The sequence below is a fragment of the Crocodylus porosus genome, unplaced genomic scaffold (genome assembly GCF_001723895.1).
Source record: "Crocodylus porosus isolate Cpor-Errol unplaced genomic scaffold, CroPor_comp1, whole genome shotgun sequence".
NCBI lineage: Eukaryota > Metazoa > Chordata > Crocodylia > Crocodylidae > Crocodylus > Crocodylus porosus.
Window position 1 is genome coordinate 279,231 of NW_017728948.1, and position 26,390 is coordinate 305,620.

Genomic DNA, 26,390 nt, shown 5'->3' on the forward strand with positions numbered 1-26,390 from the left:
AGCCAACGAGGGCAGGTCAGTAACGAAGAACAGCAATAGGTCAGGAGGGGCCAGGTTGCGAAGGGCCTGTTATCAAATCACCCTTCAGCCTTCTCTCCTCCAGACTAAATAGCTCGCCCTGTCCTCATTAGTCTTGCTTTCCAGGTCCCTTCTCAGGATGTGTGGCTTATGCACCCCCGAGGACACGTTAGTCTCTAAGGACCCATCCCCGAAGGAAGATCACAACGCAGGACCGAAAGGGACCTTCTGGGTCATCACCTGCACCACATCCTATAATCTCACTGACAAACCAATCAAACTCCATCTGCAAACTACTAGTCCCGTGCCCTGCAGAACCCTTTTCCCAAAAAATGAACCATCCCAAATGGGCACGTGTATTTTAAGTCTGGACCCTAATTTCCTCCCTAGCATGGATGCATGGGGATGGCATAATGGCTGCCAGGGGCTGTGCTGCCTTCCCACCTGCATTTCTGAAGGGCAAGGTCCGGTCCTCAGCATCCCTCACCCTCTCCTTCCAGCTCCAAAGCTCAAGCTGTCACAACTGCTGCCCAGTTGCACCGCTCCTGCCTGCACCCGGCCATGGTGAGCCCATGCTGTGGTTTGGAAAACTCTAGAAAAATCTTTTTTATTTCTTTTTTTCATTCTCCTTTTTGAAAACAAAGTGGGGGTGTGTTGTATGTGAGAAATTACGGTACTCTGCTTGTATGTCTCCAAATCCTATGGGACACTGGAGCAGAAAGTTGTTACTGCAGGAATGAGGAACCTCATCCTAATTTCTAGCCCCTCGTTGTTCCCAAAGCTTTGAACCCAGAGCCACCCACCCACCCCACATGGAAACATGTGCCCGAGCTGCAGCAGTCTGTCGATCCTGGATTGGCCTCGTCAGCTGTCTTCAGCCCTTCTGATAACACACCCATGGAAGACGAGCATCCTTGACTTATGCACCACTGAGGACATCGTCAGCCTCTAAGGAACCATCATCATCATCATTTCTTTTCTCGGTCATGCCCATTTCAATCAAACATGAGGTTTTCGAAGCAAACCACCCTCCCAACTTTGTCTGTAGAGACCTCTTGGAAGCAAACTGGAGCCTTGAATCACTGGCTATACTTCAATCCAAAACTGGGGAGCAGCCAGGAAGGATGTATAAGGCCCCCATGCACGTTGAACTGGGGTGTCCTGCTTCTTCTAGCCCAGTGACCCCAATGACCATATGGGGTGTCATAGTTTCATAGTTTCTAGGGTTGTAAGGGACCTGAGCAGATCATCGAGTCCGACCCCCTGCCATGGCAGGAAAGAGTACTGGGGTCAAATGACCCCAGCAAGGTGTTCATCCAGCCTCCTCTTAAACACCCCCGGTGGTGCTCGGGGGAACAGGGACTCCCCCAATGCCTGCTGGTCCCCCCTGACTAGTTTGTAACAGGCCCCTAGATCCCCCTCGGCCTTCTCCTGTGGAGGCTGAACAGGTTCAGGTCCCGTCGCCTCTCCCCGTAGGGCCTGCCCTGCTGCCCCCGATCATGCGAGTGGCCTCCTCTGGACCCTCTCCATGCTGTCCACATCCCTCCTGAAGTGCGGCGCCCAGAACTGGACGCAGTCCTCCAGCTGCGGCCTGACCAGCGCCGCACAGAGGGGGAGGATCACCTCCCTGGACCTGCTCGAGATGCATCTGTGGATGCACGACAAGGTGCGGTTGGCCTTCCTGACCGCATCCCCACACTGCCGGCCCATGTTCATCTTGGCATCAATGATGACTCCAAGATCCTTTTCTGCCTCTGCACTGAAAAGAAAGGAGTCCCCCAGCCTGTAGGTACGGTGCCAGTTGTTCCTCCCCAGGTGCAGCACCTTGCACTTGCTGGTGTTGAATCCCATCCTGTTCTCGTCCGCCCACCCTTGTAGCCTGTCTAGGTCTGATTGCAGCCTATTTCTCCCTTCTAGCACGCCCACATCCCCCCACATCTTAGTGTCATCAGCAAATTTGAACAGGGTGTCATGCTTCTTCTAGCCCAATGACCCCATTGACTATATGGGGTGCTATGCTTTTCTAGCCCAAAGACCCCGATGACCATAGGGGGTGTCATGCTTCTTGTAGCCCAGCAGAATGATTCCCTCTCCTCCCTGTCTCCCCTCCAGTAACCACAGCGTGCGCAACAAAAGGGAACCAAGCGTCTGATGTGAGCCGATGCTCTTCCACCCAGGCTTCGATCTCACCCGCCTCGGAGGCCGGCAGCCCGTGTGACGGCCAGCAGCCTTGGTTTCCCAAGCTGCTGTCTCCTTCGTGCCAACAGCGGCAGCCGTCATCACCTGCTTGTCCTGAGGCACGTTCCCCTGAAGCCCGAGTGTGAAGGGATTGCTCTCCTAACGACAGCTCATCGGACCACCCTGCCTTAAGACACGCCCTTGCCCGCAATGGCACCGGTTTGGGTAAGCATGGGCTGGTGGGTCCCCCCCCTCCGTGCCCACCGCCCCTTGATTTTGCCAGGGGTATAATCAAGCATTCCCCCTGACTAAATAACCCACTTTCATACGTTGCTGAATCCTCCTTTCATTCCGCTGACATGCAGATGCTAATTTGCTCTGCCCTTGACCTTGCTCTTTCCCCTCCTGATTTGAAATTAGCTTACTAAAACATGTTTTCTTTTAAGAATCCACAGCCTAATCCAGAACAAACAAAACACATTTTCGCAAACCACCAACTGCATGAACTTCTGCCCCGGCCTTGACCGCATATATGCACTGCCTCCCTCCCTCCCGCCCGCCTCTCTTCCCCTCGCCATCTGAGTGAGGTTTCCAAGGCATTTTTTTCCCCTGACGAATACAGTTGCAACAACTCAGAAACGGAGGAATTTTTTGGCAGTGGCCGGAGTTGTTATTGTATTTACTTTCCCGCTGCATTCGCGGAGGGGGCAGGAGGAGACGGCAGAAAAAAGACAGATTTGCACTCCTGCGCTTCGCTCTGAAGGCTGCGCTCGACGTAGGACCCGAGCCAAAGGTGGAGTGAAGGCCTGTGGGGGGAAATTCTTCATTCTCATTAATCTGAGAGGGGAAGCTCTTAATTCCTATTAAGCATAGGTCTTTGAGGATGCATGCTTTTAGGCTTCAAACTTTGGATGGAGGCTCGGCATGAATAACACCCATAATTGCCTTTCCCTTAATTTCCCATGACCTTTTTTGCTTGTTTTTTAATGAGCAGAAACCCAAAAAAAGGGGTGGGTTTTTTGCTGTTGTTGGGGGGTTTTTTCGGTTTGTTTTTGGGTTTGTTCGTTTTCCAGTTTTGGAAAAGGACTGGGTGCCGTCTGTGGCTTCCAGTAAAAAAGCAGCAGCAAAAAAGAAGAACCAAAAAACAGATTTGGAGACTTGAAACCTGAAAAAGCTTCTGGGAACCTGAGCCAAAACGCTAATTTTCCCCCCCAAATTCAAAAATCGTCACCATTTTTTTTTCTGTTGCTGTTTTTCTATTGTGACACGGGGAAAAAATGATATAGATGAAAAAGAAAAATTAGATAAAGATGAAAAAAAATATTACTTGGAAATGGACCTGCATTGTTTCAAATTCTCTACAATTAGGCACCCAATTTCAATCTGGCTGCTGCCACACAATGCCATCAAATAACTCTAGCTGGGGCTGGTCCTGCTTGGAGCAGGGGTTGGACTAGATGTGACCTCCTGAGGTCCCTTCCTGCCCTCGTTGTCTATGATCCTATATGGTGAGAAGTGTGAGGCCGGGCATTTATCATACGTCGTACAGCACCAAGCACAAAGAGTTTGGGAGGTCAATCAAGATGTTAGGTTCTAATATTGCTGCTGCTATTCTTATCATCTACACTGAGCCTAGTACGACGGATCAGCACCCTCATGTGCAAGGTGTTGCACGAAAAATGGTCCCTGGTCTTAAGAGCTTCAAGTTCATGTCTAAGGCCAACGACAACCGGAGGATGCAGACAGATGGGGGAGTATGAAGAGAGGGAGAGAGAAAGAGATGGGGAGAGATTTAATTAATGCCTTAGCCCCTACTGCAGTATGACACCATAGGGTTTGTCAGACTGCATCAAACCTCATGGCCCATCTAGTGATGTTTCTGGTCTCCAAAAATGACCGACTTCATACGCTTCTGTAGCTAACACCATTGGTTTCAATTATATTAATACTCTTCTTATATGTGTACTTTGCCTCTGTCCGTTTAGGACTAGCCTATACTGATTTTGTTCAGATGTTACTGAGGACCACTCCTAATATCCGGATCAGTGGTTATGTGATTTAAAATACAGTAGCTTATACCAGTATAGCTTATTCCACTAAGGGAAATGACTAAGGTATACCAGTAAAAGCACTTTTCTGCCAGTATAACACTCAAATTGGGGAGATCTTACTTAAATTATGCCAGGATAGCCCAAGCAGCACAGCTCTGGGTATGGGCAAGGCTTTAATGAATGGCTGAAATGTTGGGCCCATTGAAATCAAGCAGAGTTTTGCCATCGCTTTAATCTAATCTGACAACCTTAACCACTCTACCCTTTTCTCGTCGGTCAGGTCTTCCAGCCCCCTATTTACTTTCTGTTTCTCTTTGAGCAACCTCCAGACAGGTATTCATTTCTTTTTTTGCAATGCCCACCTCATACTCGAAAGCAATATCCCAGCTTTGCTAGTACCACAGAAGGATATATAAAATTACTGCTCCATGTCAAAAAATATATATTTTTTTTTGCTTGGAAGACTTGTTCTAGGCAAATTCAAGTTACTGAGCTCAACTGCAGTAGGGTAAAGACCTACAGCTTATTTTCCTGAGCAGCTAGACTAGATGATCAAATGATCCCTTCTGACCTATGAAACCAAGGACAAAAAAAAAAATCTGTTTTTTATTCCCATTCTTTATCCAAAATGTCCAAGGGAAACAGACACTTTTTACAATATTTTCAATATGCCCAAAAGCCAATTTACCTTTGCAAAAATGAGTTTCAGTGGAGCATTTTCATTCAACCCTAATTATTACCTTCCTAGCTTGTAATGTGATGCTGCTGCATGTGCACTTTGAAGATGTACTGAATTTTCTGGATAATGTATCGCATTACAAATTCATTCTTCAGTTGCTGTTGCCCCCCCAAATCAACACCAGAATTACTTCTTTCCAAACCTCCTTTTCTGTTCTGTGTCTATAGGTTCATAGATGTTTGGGCCAGAAGGGACCTCAGTAGGTCATTGAGTCGGACCCCCTTACCTGGGCAAGGAAGAGTGCTGGGGTCAAATGACCCCAGCTAGCTGCTTGTGCAGTCTCCTCTTGAAGACCCCCAGAGTAGGGGAGAGCATGTCCTCCCTTGGAGCCCGTTCCAGATTTGGACAACCCTTACAGTGAAGAAGTACTTTCTAATGCCCGACTTAAATCTACTGGCCGTCAATTTGTGGCCATTGTTCCCACCTACTCCAGGGGTGCCCCAGTAAACAGAGTATCTCCTATTCCTCGCTGCCTTCCCTTGATGAATTTGTAGGCAGCCACAAGATCCCAGAGACTGAAGAGATCCAAGTCCCTCAGTCTCTCCTTGAGGGGCTTTGCCTGCAGGCCTCTGACCAGACAAGCGGCCTCCTCTGGACCTTCTTGAGGTTGACCACATCCATCCTGAAGTGCGGCGCCCAAAGCTGGATGCAGTACTGCAACAGCAGCCTGACCAGTGCCGCATAGAGGGGGAGCATCACCTCCCTGGACCTGCTCGTCACGCACCTGCTAATGCACGGTAAAGTGCGGTTAGCCTCGTTCATCACTTCATCACACTGGCGACTCATGTTCGTCTTGGAGTCAACTATGAGTCCAAGATCCCTTTCTGCTGCTGTGCTGCTGAGAAGGTCACCCCCCACCTGGAAGTGTGTTGGTGGGTCTTTTGCCCAGGTGCAGCACTTTGCACTTGTCCTTGTTGAATTGCGTCCTATTTTGTCCTGCCCATTTTTCCAACCTGTCCAGATCCACATGGATCCATTCCCTACCCTCTGGTGTGTTAATTTTGCCCCATAATTTGGTATCGTTTGCAAATGTGGACAGGGTGCTCTCCACGCCCTCATCCAAGTCACCGATGAAGACACTGAACAGCACCAGTCTAAGGACTGGGTTTTGTGGGACACCACTGCCCACATCTTTCCAGACTGATACCGACCCATCCACCACCGCTTTCCAGGTGCATCCCCTAAGTCAGTTTACCACCCACCTGACCATGCCAGCATCTACATCAGAGCTGCCCAGTATATTTATGAGAACAGAATGAGATACCATGTCAAAGGCCGTCTTAAAGTCTAGGTAGATGACATCCACCTCGACTCCTGCGTCTAAGCATTTTGTGACCTATGTTTCAGATCATCCCTCTCCAGAAGCGCTAGCTTTCATTTTCCACTGGAAGATCACATTTAGTTATTTCCTGCCTACATCTCTTACCTCTCCGGACCTTATGTTTCTGTCCACAGCTTTGTCAAGATGTTGAATTGTCTGTGGATTACACTAATAGGATTTCCCCCCTTTCTTCTCGATCATTTAGGATGACATTAACTGAACTTAAATTAAAAGTCACCCCTTCTGCAGCTAACATCCCACAGCTGGATTCAGTAGATTAGCTCTTACCAGTCCTCTCTATGCACCTCCTGCAAATGGTTTGCAAAGAAGGTGATTTAAGAATAGAGCCAATCCTTGCATTTACTCTAATCCATGCATTTACTCCCAGCCCATATGAGGGCTGTTGAACTGATTTCATTGGGCAGGTAGAGTTAAAGTGGTGCAACTTTTGTGAGAGACAGGGTGCATCTACACGTGTGCATTTACTGCACAGTAACCAAAGTTGCTGTGCAGTTTGGGCACGCAACTACACTTGCACCCCCGTAATGTGCAGTAAATATGGCGACTTATGCAGACTTAAGCATAAATTTGACATCTGCATCATGCAGTATCAAATTTATGCCCAGTTAGTTACTGCACAGTAACACTGTGTGTGGACTGGCTTGGAAATAACTTTAATCCTGACTCAGTCCACATACAGCGGTAATGCAACTTGAATGCCTACACATGCAGATGCCTGCCTATTCCCACTTATTAAATAAATGTAAGCCAGCAAAAATGCATGTGTAGACATGCCCACAGGTAGGCAGATATATTTGCAACCCTTCTGCTAGGCACTGGATGGCAGTAACAAGAGCCAGGTTTAAAATGTAAGGTTTTATATACATTTTCTGTCTTGGTTTAAGCTCCCACACAGAAACCTGGGGGGTGGGTGGGAAATTGACCTTGGTTTTCCAAAGTGAACCAACTTCCCCGCTCTCAAATCATAGTAAAATACATAGTAAAATACAGTGGGGCTTGTAAAGCAGAAAAAGGGACAAGCACACATTCTCAAAGAAAACCTTAGCCATAAAAGGCAGAGGTAGCCCCCAAGTCACTAAACATGCGCACTAATGAGCTTTCGCAAAGAAGGAATACCCAGTTCCCAAGACAGAACATACGTAACATCAACAGGGCCACAGGCGGAGGGGTGGAAGGAAGGAAAGAAGACAAAGTGAATAGGGAACTGTTATTCTCAGAAGACTAAAACAAAGGCACACCCAAGGAAATTAGCAGGAGAGAGGTTTCAAACTAACAAGAGAAAGTACCTTTCCTGACACAGCATGTAATTAACTTGTGGAACTCATCGCCACAGGAGGTTGTAGAAGCTGAGGATAACCAGGTTCAAAAAGGGATTGGGCAAATTCATGGATGATAAGTGCTAAATGGAGCAGTCACAGGTGTCTCACTAACTAGTGAAGGTGGATACTGGGAGGGGTGGTTGACCCTCTCTCGACATACCCTGTTCACATATTATCCCTCTAAAACATCCAGGCCTGCAACTGTTGGAGACAAGCTGATTTATTATGCCCAGGCATTGGAGACAGGATAGTAGGCTACATGGACCATAGGTCTGACCCACTTTGGTGCTTCTTATGTTCTTAAGAAAGAAGCATCTAGAGCCATGGAAACAGTTGCAGGGATTTTGTGAATATAACGAGCACTACATCTGACCTGTCGATAGCGGATGGTTCAGGAAGTCGTATCTGAATCCTCTCTTTATTACACTAAGGTCCCTTTACCTTCCTCTAGTCATGTGAACAAGACATTAAAGGGGTATGAACAGAAATGTTATTAACAAAAAAGGAGAATGTGGGTTTAGTGGAGGGAAGAACAGGCCCATTTTCTCTTCCACTTACACCTGTGAAAGACATGTAACAGCGCTGGAATCAATCAAAATGCACGGGTATATGTGTGGGCAAGGGTGCAGGTGTGCAAAAGATGATTATGATTAAACATCTGAGTGTGTTTATGTCCTCAGTGGGTCAGCCCCCAAAAAGTCTGGCTCTCCAAACGCCTGCACCAAGTTGAGCTCCATTATTACTAAGTATTCACTGTCACTTGATTACATCAGTCATTCCCTAGGGAAGTGGAAGCCCTTCCACATGATGCATGACACCAACTGCACCATGTGGACAATGAACAGGGAATGAGTGGTCAACATGGCCCCTCCATTGCCCAAAATATGACTTGTCCAGACTATTTGATGGGTGCTTGCAATAGCAAACCTACTCCAAGACCTTCATTTGGCTGGCTAAGGGGCTCTACTTGGGATGAAAGCATTTTCTGTGTTATAATATACTCAGGCACCGAGTATAATATATTCAGGTGAGAGAGGGCAAGCTTTGAAGAGATGTTCCCATGGCCATATTCACTCCCTTATGTGCTTTTAAAGGCATAGGATTGTTATGTACCTCTCTCTCCACTCCACCACCACCTCGCCCAGTCCAGCATCCCAGTCTTGGAGTATAGCAGACTTCAAGCTGAATATGAGTCAACAGTGTGCTTTGGTTGCCAAGAAAACTCTTCAAGTGATAGTTCAACCTGCCATTGGGCCAGGACACCCTTCAAAATGTTGACCCAATCTCCTCATCCCCGTCTTGTGACTCGATTGCTGCAGCAGGCTGAATTTGGACACTTAATTATTTTGGGTGGAAGGAATCTGTTTTTAATGAACTCCATGGGTAAAAATAAGTCATGACTTCAGCCTGGTCTTGCATAACTCACAGTGATCTCCAAGGCTGTGAAAGGAAATGACAGGCCTTACAAGCCTTCCCAGGCCGGCTCTCAGACAGGATTCATGTCCTTTTGACCCTTTGAGCTTGTGTCACACAGGCTGCCTTCACCACCTTTCTCCCTTTTGTGAATGGAGGCCTGTGAGTCAACTCGTGGAGCAAGTATCACTCAGTGGCTGGTGCGTTATGGTCGTGGCCTGCGAGATTCTGCAGCACAGGGATTTTTAGGAGATGAAAGCATTTCCTGGGTTATAATATACCCGGGCATGTGAAAGAAGGCAAGCTTCGAAGCTTTCCCATGGCCAGGGTAATACTCTTTTAAGTGCTCCTTTACAGGCACAGGACTTTTATGGACCTCTCTGCACTCGTGCACCACCCCGCCTAGTCTGGCATCCCAACCGGAGTGGACTTCGGGCTGAATATTGAGCCAGCACTATGCTCTTGTTGCAGAACAAGCCCATGGCAGACGGCGTTGTATTAACAGGAGTGTCATGCAAGTCAAGGGAAATCATTCTCCCCCTCTATTTAGCACTGGCGAGGCCTTACCTGGAGTCCCGCATCTAGTTTTGCACCCCCATACACATACACACTTCAAGAAGGATGTGGACAAATCGGACAGAGCTCAGCAGAAAAGAACAAAAAATGATGAAAGTCCTGGAAAGCAAGACATGAGAAATGGCTGAAAGAACTAGGATGATTTAGTCTAGAGAAAAGACTGAGGAGGGATCTGATAACAGGCTTCAAAACCCTGAAGGGTGGCTATGATGATGGTGACGATAGCCTCTTCTCTATGGCCATAGGGGGCAAGACAAAGATCAGTGGTAGCTGAGGAAATTTAGGCTGGAGATGAGGAAGAAGTTTCTGATAAGGAGGGTTGGTCAAGAGCATTGGAAGAGGCTGCCTGGAGAAACTGGGGAATCTCCTTCCTGGAAGTTTTCAAGAGCAAGTCAGAGAGACATTTGGCTGGGATGGTTTAATTAGGGATGATCCTGCTCTGATCTCATGAGATCCCATCCTACCCAGCTTCCCTATGATCCTAAATCTGCTGGGAAGCAGATATCCACCAAAGACAGAGAGGCTGAGCCATGACTACAAGCTAGGTCTCTACATTGTACCTTGTTGTTTGAGTGATGACCATGCAGCTTCTCTAATTTAGCTGGGACATTGGGGTTAATTAATTAATACCTCTGCTTTTGGACAGGTGGGGTGGAAACAGCCTTGTAATGGGTGCAAGTGATCATGACCTGGTTTTTCCATCAAAAGCCCACTCACCCCCCCAGCCTCATTGCCTTGGGAGACGTTGCTGCGGTGAGTCTGGGCACGTGAATTCACACCGGCAGGGAGCGCTGTGCTTCTGTCATCGGGCATCGCTGGCCGCAGGATAACCATCTGCGGTGAACATTCGCGGTGACATCACATCCCCCTTCTCTGTCGCATGCCTCCCAGCCTTATACATGGAGCTCTGTTGCTAACATCAAAATTGCAAACAGATGGACCCTTTGGAGGACACCGCAGCCTGAATCATTCCCGTGCGTTCGCATTCAGAAGCTGTGTCACCGCACAAGACTGTCCCTCTTGAGTGCCCCAGGTTCATCATCTCATCATTTATCTGCCAGGAGGACAATTAATCATGTCTCCCAAGTAGGCTACTTGGAAATCCTTGTTCGTAGAAGAAAAAAAAGAAAGCAATGTTTGGATTCATCATCCCAGGAACAATTTTGATGATGGGACTTTTCAAGATCCCAGTTGCAACTTAGTTGAAATCATTCACACTTGGAAGTCTTCTGTGAACTTGTGGTCCTTTAATTCTCCCTGACGGGGGGAAAAGGGGAAATCCCACAGCTGCCTGACATCTGGTCTCTGACCTCCGGGCATGGGAAGGACTTGGATGGCTCTGAGAACTTGTAATGGGCTACAGAATTGGCTATGGAAAGGACCCAAGTTACTTTCCAGGAACTGGATTTCAGCTGTTGGCTTGTAGAACAAGTCTGGTGGCTCCCACATGACCTGCGGGGATCAGGAATAGGCACTGCAAAACCTACTAGATGACCCATTTGTTCGACATGGCAGAAATAGCCAAAGACGGAAAGCACCATGCACAATGAACCTCATCTTCGGAGGGTCATGAGGACAAGGTCAACATCGACACGGTGGCCTTGTCCCATGGCTGTCCTCCTAAGGCAGAACAGCTCTTCGCAGAGCTCTCCAGCTGAGGCATTTTACATGGCTGCACCAGGCTGGCAATGCAATGCTGCTGCTAAACGTTGCAAGCACTGGGAGTGCTAATCCCCGTGTCCACAGAACCACCCTGCTTGTCCCACCTTGTCCCTACTTGGCACATAAGCATTTGTTTGGGGTGTTTTCTGAGCTCTGCATCAGTCCCTGGTAAGGTTCATGCTACAAGGGTCTTCTGCACCCTCCTCATCCAGAAGCCCTATTTTGTCCTGCCACTGCAGGGACAACCCTTCTTGCAACAGTTGGGCTGACCTTGCAGGGATGAGCCCTGCTCTGCCTAGAAGTGAAGCATATGACCTTAGTCTTCATGCCTCTTCCACTTCCCAAGACTAAGCCTGCTCTCAGTGTAGCCCATGAGCTTCCCCAGGTGTCAGACAGAGCCTGCCCTGTTCTTCTCTAGTCCTTTATTGCCCAACTCTCAAGGCCCTTCTTTACTTTGTTCTCCTGTGCTCCTTTACTGAAGCATAATTTCTCTTGGTTGGACTGTTGCAGTTTAGACTTCCAGATTTGGGCACAGCTGGGGAAGCAGCTCAGGTGTTTCCAAAAGCTCCATCACTGCTCAAGGATGGAGAACCTGGCCCTGTAGCATGCACAGGTGTGATGCCATCCAGGTGCTTTTCAACATCTGAGACAGCAGGCCCCATGAAGACCATGAAACCCAGAGTCTGAGGGTCCATGCTGTGTTCCCTTTGCTCCCCCAGAGCTGGAGTACCTTGGAGTACCTTGGAGTTGTTTGTCAGCCCAGGGCAACCCAACCCAGTCCCCTGAATCCGAAGTTAGGTAGAGCTAGGTATGTCTACATGTGAATTTACACTGGCTTACATTTACTCTGCAGTAAATTTATGCCAGCGTAAATTTACTGCATAATAATGTGCTGGTGTTAAAGTGCATTAACGCTGTGTGGGGACTAAATTGGGACTAAATGCTATTGTGCAGTATGGCATCTACATGTTCATTACTGTGCAGTTACTAATCAGGTATAAGTTGCCATATTTATTGTGCAGTACGGGTGTGCATGTGTAGGTATACACCCAAACTGCACAATAATTTTGGTTACTGTGCAGCAAATGCATGTGTGTAGATGCTCCCACTGAGTCCTGAATTCTTTCTTTAACATGTGGGGCAGACTGGTCGTGTGGGACAGGGGAGTTTCTTTGCTTCGAATGGGCATTGGGGTGCAGGGCAAAGACTTATTGTAGACCCTCAAATCTCTGCCCAAGCGAACGTGGCTTCAGTGACTCCTAAATGTACAGTGACTCCTGAATGAGATGGGGAGGGCAGCACCTGTCCTTTCCATCTCAAAGATTCCCAATGCCCTTTATAGACTGAAAGGGCTTCTCTTCTCTTTCCTCGAAAAAGCTGACTTCAGCACAAATAGAGTCTGCCCTTGTGCACAGAGCAGGGTTTGCTCCCCTACCATTTTGCATCACTAGTCTTTCACAGGAATTAGGCCACAGGGGTGGGGGACTAGAAAGAAAGCATCTCCAGAAAGAACGTTAGCTCATCAAGAAACTAGGCCTGGGAACATGCAGACATCTTTTAGAGAAATGCCGCAAAGATGTTTATTTGAGCCTGGGTGATCAGGGCCCACCCCCTGGCCTTCTGGCATAGATGCTGTTTGTAATGATAGGGGACTTACTACTGCCAGCAGCTCTTCATCGTCACCTTTGAGTACCTTCAAATCTCATGGGCGAATGCCATCCAGTCCTGATGACTTAAATCCATTCAATTTAATGATTTCTTCTATAATTTCTTCTATTGTCACTTGAGTGTGATCCAGCTCTTCAGACTTATCTGTTAGAAAGAATCAAGGTACCAGTCTGGTTTTATACCTCATTCCCTAGCCAGCACCTACAGTAGCATAGGGCTGTCTCATGACGTGTTGGGTCATTGCTTCAAGACTGTCAAGGGTGGGGGGGGATACTGTCTCCTCAGACACTTCCTGAAGCCCTAGGCTTTCCTTCAAAGCCCCTGTGTTGGCAGTCGATATGTCATAAGTGCATGTCCTGAATATATGCAACTCTTCAGCCATGGTGATAGGAGAGCATGTATATGTATAGGTAAGAATGACTGGTGAGGGGAGGCTGAAGGACCTGGGTTGATTTAGTCTGGAGAAGAGAAGACCGAGGGGGGATTGAATTGCAGCCTTCACCTCCCTGCAGGGGGGCTGCAAAGAGGGTGGAGCTGGGCTGGTCTCAGTGGGGGCAGATGACAGGACAAGGAGCAATGGGCTCAGGCTGCAGCGAGGGAAGTTGAGGTTGGATATTAGGAAGAAGCTTCTCATGGGGAGGGTGGTGAAGCACAGGAACAGGCTCCCCAGAGAGGTGATGCAGTCTCCATCCTTGCAGATTTTGAAGACCCGGGTAGACAAAGCCTTGCCTGGGATGATGTCGTTGGGGCTGGTCCTGCTTGGAGCAGGGGGTTGGACTAGATGTGATCTCCTGAGGTCCCTTCAAATCCTCAGTTTGTATGATCCTATCATTCTAGGCATATGTGAATCCATGTGCAGGCATAGAGAAAGAGGCATATATCATAGGTACACAGACCTTTGTGAATGGACTGCAGCCTTTATGAGGCAACCACATCTCAGCTAGCACACCAGGAATAGAATAAGACACCTCAAGACTTAAAATGCAAGTATTTCTACAGTTTGAACCAAGGTTGGCAAGCTCAAGTCATGTTGAACTCACATGCTCTGTGAGACCCTTTCTGGGGGTAAAAGGGGTTACACATATGTTGTGCGTGATGGCACGTGGTGCGTGCTTTTTGGCAGTGGGGTGCACTTTTATGGCTGCATGTGTAGGGGATGCACTGTGTGGTTTTTAAAAATAAATTCTGTCTCAATGGGCTCGCAATCCTTTTTACAGTAGATTCCGACAACTGTTCTAACAAATGGGTTTCCTGGCAGGAAAATTCATGGAAACTGCTGGTGCTAAGAGAATTTCAAAGAGTATTCATGGAAATGGGCGACTCTGAATTCCCAACCCTAAGTCATTTCCCCTGCCAACTCCAAAACTTCATTTGAAGAACCGTACTTATCTAATTGGGGAGAAACGAGGTTGCTGTTGCATCCGGGCAGAACCAATCAACACAGCTGCAGTTTTCAATTCTTACACATGACTGTTCGGAAATGAGCTCCAATACAAGTTACGGCTCTTCTGGGATTCATTTCAAAGAACAAATTCAAGCCAATCTGAAACCCTTTACTGAGGCTTTGCAATGAGGAAAAGAGGTAACATTTTGTTTTTTGTGTTTTGTTTTTTTTTTTATAAAACCATTTGCTGGGCCCTGCTAATCATGGAAACGAGGTTCATCAGAGAAGCATTGGAACAGGTATGGGATGGGCCAGTGGTGAAAGTCAGTGTGGAGACCAGGGATCAACTAGGTCTTCTGTCCCAGTGTGACTTCAGACAAGTCACTCAGGACTGGAAGAAACCTCCTGACTCATTCACCAGCAACCCTATCCCCAAAGATTCCCCCCAAATCAATGCTTCAAGCCCTCACACACAACTACCAGGTACACAACCCTCAGGACCAGCTCCTCAAAAGATGTGAGTGCCTAACTTCCCTAGGCAACACCTCCCACTGCCATCAGAGAAGGCTCCCTTGACTTCACCAGTGAACTTGGCTTGGTGAATACGCTACACGTGTCATGCTCTCACTCAGTGCTTGGGCAGGTGCCAGCCATTATTTTCTCTCCATAGCCCAAGTAAAACCCATAGGAGTTATCTCCCTCAATGCTTTCACGGAGTGGTGTCTTAGCTTTGCCATGCCCCTGTTCATCCCCTTCATAATGGGCAGGGATGGTAGAGAGGTCGACTTGAAGCACCAGTTCTTGGGTTTGGTTACACTGATGTCAAATTCCTCCTGTCATCTCCCATATAAAACCCCTGCCCCTTGTATATAGTTGCCCCTTGACCTACCAACCCCAACTACATTGACAACTGCCTTGTATTCATCAGGGTTTTGCAACGGGATAATGAATACAGGTCAAAAACATACTTTCCCTCTCCAGTGAAGACTACTAGGGCTTTGGTACGCACCACATTTTTTGCCCTTTCATGCTCTGCATCTGTATCTGTCTGCATAAGCAGGATTTCCAGACACTTTAAAAGTCTTTCTGGCACATTGAAGTAAAACTCCCTGGATATAGTTTAGTTTTGCTCTCTAGGAATTAAAGCGTTCCATCCATGGATTCATTGCACACAAACACAAAGGCACTCAAAGACGTGTAATGAGCCTCTTTGTCAACCAGATGGCCAAGACTTTTTGGTAGTTCACCCCTTCGAATTGCTGCCACTTTTTTTTTCTTGTGTTGTTTGCTGGCTTCTTGTGGAATGGGCACAGGCATGGGCATGGGGCACAGGGCACAGGATAAGTGGTGGGGGGCCCTGAGCGGGGGAGGGGAGGGGGCAGGCAGCGCTGGACCGTCCCACTTTCCTGTGGTGCTGGCTGGACACTGGACTTAATTTGTTGGAAAACCTAGTGCGTGCAAAAACAAATGCAACGCTCCAAAATAAACAAGTTAAATATAAACTTTTTTAATTTAATGAGGATTAAAACCCGGGGTGTGTATAGGCACCCGTAGGTGATAACAGCTTCTGCCTAAATGGAAGCTGTAACTCCTATATATGCACTGTATGACTCCTTCTCTCATGATATCACATCCTCTCACTGTTCTTTAGCTCTACAGAGGACCTCTTGCAGTGGAGATCAATTCTATGAAGAGGGAGGTTGTCAGGATTGGACAGAGCATTCCCTGCGCCTATGGATTCACTTGAAATAGACTAGGAGGGCACAAAAATGGTTGACATGTTTTCCAACCAACTTGACTTGTCCAGCCCTGCCCTGCACCACAGATAATTTTCTTGTCGAAATGCACTAGAAAAACTCTCTGGTCCAGAGCACTTCATAGAATCAAAGTAAATCATAGAAAATGAGGGTTGTAAAGGACCTCAGGAGGCTACATTTAGTCCAGCTCCCTGCTCAAGGCAAGACCAGCCCCAACTACATCATCCCAGCCAAGGCTCTGTCTAGCCAAGTCTTAAACACCTCCAAGGATGGAGATCCAACCACCTCTCTGGGCAGCCTGTTCCAGTGCTTCACCACCCTCCCCATGAGAAAGTTTTTCCTAATATCCAACCTCAGCTTCCCTTGCTGCAGCCCAAGCCCATTGCTCCTTGTCCTGTCGTCTGCCCCCACTGAGACCAGCCCAGCTCCATCCTCATTGGAGCCCCCCTGCAGGGAGGTGAAGGCTGCTCTTCAACCCCCTCGGTCTTCTCTTCTGCAGACCAAATCAGCCCAGTTCCTTCAGGCTCTCCTCATTTCATATGAAAACCTTTTGCCAAAGATAAAACCCAAGTGAAAAGAGAAGAGCTAAGAAGGGAAACAGGTCATAGTTTCATAGTTTCATAATTTCTATGGTCAGAAGGGATCTTAGTAGATCATCTAGTCTGACCCCCTGCCATGGCAGGAAAGAGTACTGGGGTCAAACGACCCCAGCAAGGTGTTCATCTAACCTCCCCTTAAACACCCCCAGGGTAGGAGCCTGCACCACTTCTCTTGGAAGCTGGTTCCAGACCCTAGCCGCCCTGACCGTGAAATTGCGCCTCCTGATATCTAACCTAAATCTCCCCTCAGCCAGCTTGTGTCCATTATTCCTGGTCACTCCTGGCGGTGCTCGGGGGAACAGGGACTTCCCCAGTGCCTGCTGGTCCCCCCTGACTAGTTTGTAGGCCAAACCATTTGAGATATAAGAAAAATCCAGGGTGATATGCTGGCCCTGATGACATGAATAGTAAAAGACCCAATGGGTGTGTCTACATCAGGGGTGGGCAATTATTTTGGGTGGAGGGCCGCTTACTGAGTTTTGGCAAGCCATAAAAGGCCATATGACAGGCAGCCAGGGGTAGCCAAATATAAATTTTCTAAATTTTTTAGGGGCCTTGTGAGCCAGATAAAATGGCCTGGTGGGCCACATTTTGCCCACTCCTGGTCTACCTGTTCCTTAATGTGCCCTAAATGCTGCACATTTAATTTAGTACTTCCTTAATGAAGTACTAACTAAATGCGCTGTACTTAGAGTTACTGCTCAGTAGTACTGGTGCACAGTTATTTAGTGATGCTTACTGTGCATTAGCCTAATAGCACTGCGCAGTAGGCTATTAGCAAGTTTTTTGCCATGTCACACTACTGCACAGTGTTATTAGGCTAATGCACAGTAAGCGTCTTGTGTAGACTTGCCCAATAGTTTTATGTACACTGCTGTTTAGGAGTGGTTATACAGTTGCTCTCTGGACCAAAACCATCAACCATTTCACTATAAACTCTCTATATCCTCCCCTTTCAGCTCGGCCCTGGAAACTCTCCTGGGTGTCAGGGCCCTGCTCCTAGCACCCACTGTGTGTTAAGCAGTCAGCTTAATGCAGACTACAAGCCTAAGCAGGTGGCCAGTAGCATTTCTACAATGCCTTGCATCTGGCTTCTGTTCTTTCGGTACCCTACTGCATGTCTCTGCTGCTTGCAATTAGAGCCAGCTGCCGAAAGAGAAACAAGTCATTAGAAGACTGATTCCTCGTAGGGCTCTGCTTAAGGCACGGGATTCGTTCTGCAAATCAGTCCAGCCACTCCTTCTCTGTCCTGTGGTTTGTGTGTAGCCAATAATGCAATAAAGCTAGGGAGGGGTGGATAGTTGAGTCATGGAGCCAAGATTTCACCTTTCCTTTTTTTCTAGCAACAAGGAATTGGGCCTTTGCAGCAGTTCTGCACAGGAAGTGCCAAAATGTCGTGTGATCAGCCGATCCCGAAAATACTTGAGAAGCAGGATCAGGAGTGGGAGATCCTGAAGAGTTCCTGGGGTAACCAGCAGTGATCTGGATAAGGAGTTGGGGAGTGGGTCCAAGGATGTACTCAGCCCCATGCCTTCTGAAAGTGGTTTCCAGTTCCTTAATGGGGCAGTAGGTTTGCTCAGGAGACTCCAGCTACAGTCGCAAGGGAGAAGCTCCAAGTGTGTTCAGAGCCCATCTGTCGACTTTAGGAGGATTCGATAGCTGCTACCCGTTATCTCATGAACTTTTCAGGTTTTCCCACTTCTGATCATGCCTCTCAGTATTTTGGGGACTGACTGGTGCGTGACGTTGGCACTTCCTGTTCAAAACTGCAGAAAAGGCCCAGTTCTTTGCATTTGGTTAGAAGGCAAGGTTTTGGCCAAGGTCTTTGGTTAAAAATAAAGGAACAGGATGCATAAGAGGCAGGGAAGAAGGGCACCAGCGGGGTTGCGATGGGACCCTCTCTCTCATATACTAGCAGGGTGCTGCTGTCAGGATTGAAATCCATTTGCAGGGCAGATTAGGATATCCACATGGTGTTGAAATACCCCAGACCCAGCTCCAATCAATGATTCTAGTCTCTTCCTTCCTTTACTATTAAATTAATCCCAAAATAATTTACAAAAACCTAGGAATTATAGAATCATAGAATCATAATAAATTAGGGTGTGAAGGGATCTCAGGAGGTCACATCTAATCCAACCTCCTGCCCCAACTACATCATCCCAGCCAAGGCTTTGTCTACCCGGGTCTTAAACACCTCCAAGGATGGAGACTGCACCGCCTCTCTGGGGAACCTGTTCCAACACTTTACCACCCTCCTAGGGAAAAAGTTTTTCCTAATATCCAACCTCAACTTTTCTTGCTGCAGCCTGAGCCCATTGCTCCTTGTCCTGAGAACAGTCCAGCTCCATCCTCTTTGCAGCCTCCCTGCAGGGAAGTGAAGGCTGTTATTCAATCCCCCTCAGTCTTCTCTTCTGCAAACTAAATTAGCCCATTCCCATCAACCTCTCCTCACAACTCTTGTCTCCCAACCCCACAGCTATTTTTGTTGACACTTCTCCAATGTGCCCACATCCTTTCTGTAGTGGCGGCCCACAGCTGGACACAGGACACTAGATGTGGCCTCCCCAGTGCTGAATAGAGGGGAAAGTTCACTGCCCTCGGTCTACCGGCAACACTTCTACTCATGCAATCAACAGGAATCATCAATGCAGCTCAGGCACAAAGGTCACTTCATCCAGTATCCCATTTCTAACAGTGGGAAACCCTTCTAACTTCAGAGAAAACCTTGCAATGGACAGTTATGGTGTAAACAGGCCCCCCAGGAAAGTTCTTCCTGACCCAAGAAAGAGAGGAGAAGGAGCTCCAAACCCCCTTTGATGATGTATTTTGGGCTGTTGTCTGTGTCTTCCTCTTGGATGCAAGGAGTGGAAGGATGCTCCAGTGGGTTGAATATTAGCCTGAGCTGTGGAAAAACCCTGTTCAATTCACTGTTTGCCATAGTCTTCCTGAGAGGCCAGCCATTTAGACCCCAGGCTTCAAAGGACTGGCAGGAGTTTGGTGCCTAAATGTCTTAGAGAACGTGGGCTTTAATCTCTCTGGGTCTCAGCTGCCCATCTGGACAGGGGGATGCCCTGCTTGTGTTGTGTCAGCGTTGATGGTGGTTTTACCATGAGTTTAGGTTATGGATTGTACAGGATGGTTTGGACCAGGGTGTGAATTAAGGGGGAACACAGGAGAGCTAAGCCCCCACCCCCTATAAGAGATGAAAGCCCCCCCGTAAGATTTGAAAATCATAACCTGGGGTGGGGGTCAAGAGCATATTCTGGGCTATTCTGCAAGGGAGTAGCATTTTTATTTGTATTTTATACTGGAGGACTGTGTGTGGCTGTGAAGGTGCAAAGGAGACCACCAGGTACCTGAGGGGCACACCAGGCTTTGAGCCCTGCTAGGGACAGGAGCACAAGACCAAGGTGGCCTGAGGCCAAGAGGGCTGGAACTTGACTCCAAAGTGGGTGACCAAGGTGGCCTGAGGCTGAGTCTAAAAGTCCAGGCCTGAGCTTGTAGGGCTAGGCTACTAGTCAATGGCCAGAGTAACCTGCAGGCTAAGACTAAGAAGTTCTAAGCCTATATAGGAAGGTAACTGGGGACAAAGTGACATCTGCAAGTCTATAGGGGTGGAAGCAGGGCATAAATTCGGTCCTTATGGAAATTAGAGTCAGAGGAGCCCCAGGTTGAGAGAGAGAAAGACTGTGTCTGATGGGTTCAGAGCCCCAAGTCAAGTGGGCCGAGTCAACACCAGAAGACCAGAGCTCACTGGCCTCCAAGGGCAACCTACCCACTTCATGAATACCATCAAGGCAGGGCAGGCGAATCATCAGGGTGAGGCCCTGAGAGGCTGGAGCGAGAGCTGGCCAGGATTAAGGCAGGTACCAGGGGTTTCATGGCCACCCTAGGGTGCCCCACTTCTCTATGACTCGATGACAGTGAGATCCCACAACACAGAACAAGGGGAGCCAGTTTTCTAAGGGGCTGATCAGTCTAATCTGTTCATAGCCATCAGCTGACTGACCTGCACAGTACTTCTATCAGGAAGAGGAAATAGTGTTATCCCCCTCTGAGAAAGAGGGAGTTGAAACAGAGCAGGCCTGGCCCAATGCAATCAAGGGCAATTTGGCTGTTGGTTTCAAGGCCCAGGCTCACTGTGGTCCCCACCATTGTCTGAAGACTCACTAATAACACAAGACTAGCCCTCCTCAGCATCTCCCACCCATGGGTATGGACACCATGATGACCAATGCTATAGAAAAGCCACGGCAGAAAGACGGAGCTCATAAAGGCAGCCAAACACTGCAATCAATGTGGCTCTACCAGTCAACTCAGTACATGAGTTACTGGACTTGATAGAGAGGTAAGAAAGCAGAAGAGAATGACCTGCTTTTGATTATGTTGGTATTTGTCAGAGTAGGCTAGATGTAGCTCAATGGATATATAGTTAAGGTCTAGATGGTATGCAAGAGAAAGGAACAGGAAAGCAAAAGGAGAGAGAGAGGAAACAAAACAGAAGGAGAACATGAAGAATAGCTCTACAATGCCTCTCAGGTTGGAAGAGGGCTTACAATGAGGCTGCACTGCTATTTTTGTTAAATTATTGTAACACCAAATCATAATGGTAAAAGAGAGATGTTTCCCTGTGATAAACTGGATCCATTTTCTGCTGTTGTTCCAGTGGGGAAAAAAAAATCAGGGGTGCATTTTTATTTGAACAGAGAGCTGTTTGCTGAACCTGCTGCAGCTACTTGAAACATAGGCAAGCAGCCATGGCAGAAAACATTACAGGGACAGGAGTCAAACAGGCCTGGGGAAACTTTGAACCCTTGTTTTCTTTCCACCGCTTGACTCTCCTGATGTCTGTTCCAGTTGGGGCTACCAGTGAAAGCAACAAAAATCCTATGAGAAACAACCGGTCTTAAGGAATTTTAGGCTGCTCAAATCCAGGAAGTTTTGGATACTGCCAACTATTTCCTGCTCCATTTGTTGATCCAGGAGGTTTAAATACAAGTGAACCGAGCTTCGATAAATGTTTAAAGGCAGTCACTTGTCTGAACTTCAGCCTCAGACCACAGGTTTCCCCGGTGCTCAATGGACAACCTTAAACTTGATCTTCCTATTTTTGAGTCCATAGGATAACATACTTGAGAAAGAGAACTTGCATATTGGAGTTTCCTGCCTTTCTCTCCACATAGGCAGGTCAGGTTCTTTGGGTAGATGTGATATCTTTTATTAGACCAACTGAGGAGTTGGAAAAAAGCTTTTTGCAAGCTTTTGGGTGCAATCACCCTTCTTCAAGCCTAGAAAGTCTCTGCTGTTCATTGCAGGATCATTCCCAGTAGGGCGTATTTCTTATGGCAAGGGCTGAACCAAAATATCACAAGCTAAATCCAACCTCCTTCAAAGTTTAAGAGGGTTTCTTAGTTTGATTTGGAGTTTTTCACACATTTTGAGTCCTTGAAGATCATGATCTCAAGACTTTGAAGACCATGATCTGACCATAATCTGAAGACCACGATCTAAATCTGAATTCTTCCCTGAACTCTTGTCTGAAGCCTGAGAATTTCTGATGGAAACTCGTCTTTCTTCATAAGGCACCTGCCCTGATTTTTAATGTCTGGTGCATTGTAAAGTTAAGAGCGAGCCTTGTCAGTCAAATCCAGCTACGGACTTCCTCGAAACGTTGAGTTATTTGGACCTGATGTTTGGATTCTAGCCCATAATGTTTCCTGGCATTATCTGGGTTCAAAAGGGGACAAATGCATGCAGGGTGGGGCCATCAGTGGGGATCATACATGATAATTCCTGGTGCTACCTCGAGATTAGGACTTCCCAGGCCTCTGAATGATGGAAACTGCAGTGAGAGTGGAGCAAACTCTGCACCAAAGAACTGACAAATGGGCAAGACAAAGGAAGGGAGCAGGATATAACAGGGCACTTGAGTGAAAACGTCATGGCCTGCAACTTGCACTCATTCTTAAAAAATGCCTTATTGCTGGTTTGCCAGGCTTGGAGATCAGCCATCTCTATTGGCCACAAAACAGAGGAAACACAGTCCAGAAAATGGCAGTGTGAGTTCCCCTCCAGCCCCCCCCAAAAGTTGTGCCAATGTACAAAGACTGTGATTGGAGGGAACCTTTTGGGTCAGAGGGAATGACTGAGCTTAGCTGTCCAGCCAGTCGGTGACCACAAACACAGTGAGTCCATGAAGACAGATGGATGATGCAGATATTTGTCAACAGCCAGCTCTCTCAACAGGGCCACGTCATGGTCTTCACATTGATGGAGAGAGGGAAGAACATAGTCTTTCCAATTTATTTTGGGCCTTTGATACTACTGTAGCATCACAAGCAGAAATCTGCCAGTGCCCATGTGATGATTTATTCAATGTAAGCCTTTCTGGGAGCAACAATGATCTAAGGTGGATTTGAACTACCAACTTAGGGAGCATCTACACATGCGCTTTAATGCACATTAGCCTATTTTAATGTGCATTGAAGTATGACAAAAATGTGCTGTTTAGCTAATGCACATTTAAAACAAACGCAAGTGTCTTTTTTCTAGTTCCTCACAATGATTTAATGTGCATTACTTAAAGTGCATTAATGAATGTGTACATGCACTAAAGTCTAATAGCTGATCACTGCGCTAGACTATCTATCTACAAGGCTACAAGGAAAATGGAGGGGCTTCACTAACGACTTTCTACATAAAAAGATTTTTTTTTAATTAACGTTCTTGTGTCACATAAATGATGAGCAAAGGCCTACTTGCCTGACGGCTGCACAGAGAGTTTACCAAGCAAAAATCCTGCAGTTCAATAAGGCAACAGTTCTCCACCTGGAAGAGTGATTATGGAGAAAGACCCCCTGCTCGTTCATCAGCTCTGCTCTGGAGCTGCTGGGAATTGCCTGACAAAACATTTTTTTCTTTTTCATTTGAAAATACCTATTCATCAAAACTGAAACTTTCGTGGGCTAGGGTCAGCCTCGATTAATTTTTCCAAGTTAAAAAAAAAAATGGTAAAAAAGCCCATAGGGATGTCAAATTGTCTAAAGAGTTTTTGTGAATTTTTTTTAATTCAAAAACAATTGTGACATTTTCAAAACAATTCATTTTGATAGTTGAAAATGTAAAATTCCTTTTTTCTGGGTTGACATGACATCGTTTTGAAATCTTAAGCTAAGAATAGTTAAAAAAATGTTAAAGGGAAATAAGCATGGTTGCAATCAAAATGAAATATTCTGAAATCTTCACAAGACAATGTTTGGATAGACCAAAATTGGGATTTTTTTCCCTCAGATACTTTCCCCCCCCAGATTTCTTACATAAAAAGGTTTAAGATTTTGACTTTTTGTCTCAGTTCAGGCTGCACACCTGGAATCCATTTTTTTTCTTAAGAAAAAATTGTAGAAACAGGGGGGAAAAAGAAAAGAAAGAACAACAACAAAACAAATTTGCCCACTTTAAACGGGCACTGCTCTCTCTGAGCGACCGGTTGATACTCGTGTTGATGCACAAACATCCAATATGTTTTTGCATCAGTTCAGCATGAATAATACTCTTGACTCCTGTCAACACTGCACAGCTGACAGAGCCATGGAAGAGGGATCTGGAGTTAATTACTCGTTCTGCATCATCAACTCGGTAATTGGTGAGTAGCCAGTCCCAGGCCAATCTGACACACCAGTGCCAACAAACTGATGGCAAGGACATAATGTTATCAACCAGGCATCCCTGGGCCTGGTTTCAGATCTTGTGAGACAACACACAGAGAAAACGAGAGTCTGGTTGAGAACTGGATGTGAAAAGTTCATGAAAAGTTTATCCCGTGTCTCTTGCAAATCAAGGGAAGTGATTCTTCCCCTCTCTTTGGTGTTGGCAAGGCCTCACCTTGAGTCCCACATCCAGTTTTGGGCTTTGCGCATTTAGGAGGCTATGGGCAGATTGGAGAGCAAGAAAAGAAATGGTTAGAAGCAAGATTGATGAGGAAAGGCTGAAAGAAGTAGGGGTCATTTAGACAGGAGGAGAGAAGACTGCGGGGGATTTAATAACTGTCTTCAAATACCCGAAGGGCGATGATAAAGAGAATAGAGATGGGCTTGTCTCTGAGGCCATAGAGGACAGGACTAGGAGCAATAGCTTCAAGCTGCAGTGGAGGAAATTTATGCTGGAGGTGAAGGGAACTTTTTGACTTGGAGGGCATTGGGACAGGCACCCTTGACATTTTAAATCTTGAAAGGTTTCTAAATGATGTTGTGGAGAACAGAGAAATAGCATGGAGAAAATCTGCTGCAAATACTGTCCCCTTGTCAGTCAACACTTGGAAACATCGAGGACAGAAAATCACCCCCCAAAATCAAATTTTAGGTCATTTCAACCATCCCCCAGAGGAGCAATGAGTCAACAATAAGGTGGAATCTAGAGACCTGGGATATATAGAAAAAACAGAGCTTATCGGGGTCACCAAGTTGTGAAAAACTTGCCATTTTTATGGGGCGGTGGTTTAAAAGGAACACATGGGTGTTGAAGCAGATAAAGCAGTTCATTTTGGCTGGATACCTGCTGGCACTATAATCACGGGTCCAAGCACTGCCTCCTTTACTCCATCGCCTCACCTTCCTTACTCACGCAAGTTTAGCTTGAGGGTCGCGGGGCAAACGGCTCCGGTTTTGGTTTCACAACCGGCCTTTTGAAGCCTTCCACCCTTCCAGGGAAATACTGAACCTCTATCTTGTTTTACTGGAAATATTTTCGATGACCTCCGAACGTGCTCCCAAGTTGGACGGATGCCACAGTATTACTAACAAAACCTGGCAAGCGGGCAAAGGGGTGAGCCTTTAAAAAAAGAGAGTGAAGGAAGGAAAAGAAAAGAAAATCCTAACAACCTGGTTTTGTTGGAGAGTCGCAGCCTGATGCCTGGTGCCAAGAACGTCAAAACCAGGTAGATCATTGGCTTTATCCTGCCGGGGGGTTTTGATTGTCTAAGAATTTAGTGCTAATGTGTTTGGAGCCGTCAGTGCAAAAATGAACTTCCCCCGTCCCCGAAAAACGTCTGGGATCTCGAAGCAAAACACCACGTGGCCGTGTCAGGTAGAGGGGAAGAGAAACAATAGGATTACCTGGTGGGAGATCTTTTCCACTACACGAGCCAGAGAGCCCAAGCGCTATCCCCCTGCCTTCCCAAAGGAGGCAGATCAAATGCTTTGCTGTCTCAAGGACGATGAGGGGAACAGAGCGCGGTGGGACACTGTGCACGACGGGTGAAGTAGCCGCAGGGGAGACATGAGCAGAGCAGAGGCGAGGATGTACTGCAGTAAAAGAACAACAACAACAAAAAGGATCGAGGAAGATGATGGGAGTGACATGCTCAGGCCTGAGAGTCCAACTTAAGCCAGGTTAGCAATGCTCACCTCTCCAAATCCCAATGGGCAGGGTAGCATGAGGGTAAATTCCCCCTGGGGCAGAGGTAAGGGATGGGTGTATCTTGGCAGAGGTATTAAAATCACAAAATCGCCAAAAATGAGCATTGGAAGGGACCTCAGGAGGTCACATCTAGTCCAAGCCCCATTTTGAATTATTGAACCAACCAGGCTTGCAGGCACTGAAATAGCTGGTGTTTAGTGATTGCCGCAGGGACTTTGCACACGAATTACTGGTGCTTAGTTATTGCCATAGGGACTTTGCACACTT

At 47.0% G+C, this 26,390-nt stretch overlaps 1 long non-coding RNA gene across 1 annotated transcript in view; it reads left to right on the forward strand.

The window, feature by feature from the left end:
• The first annotated feature begins 14,225 nt into the window (after window positions 1-14,225).
• Window positions 14,226-26,390, forward strand: part of LOC109321942 — a 13,342-nt gene continuing 1,177 nt past the window's right edge. The window contains exon 1 of the long non-coding RNA XR_002104239.1: window positions 14,226-14,548. This is a non-coding gene — a long non-coding RNA (uncharacterized LOC109321942). The remainder of the gene's footprint in view (window positions 14,549-26,390) is intronic.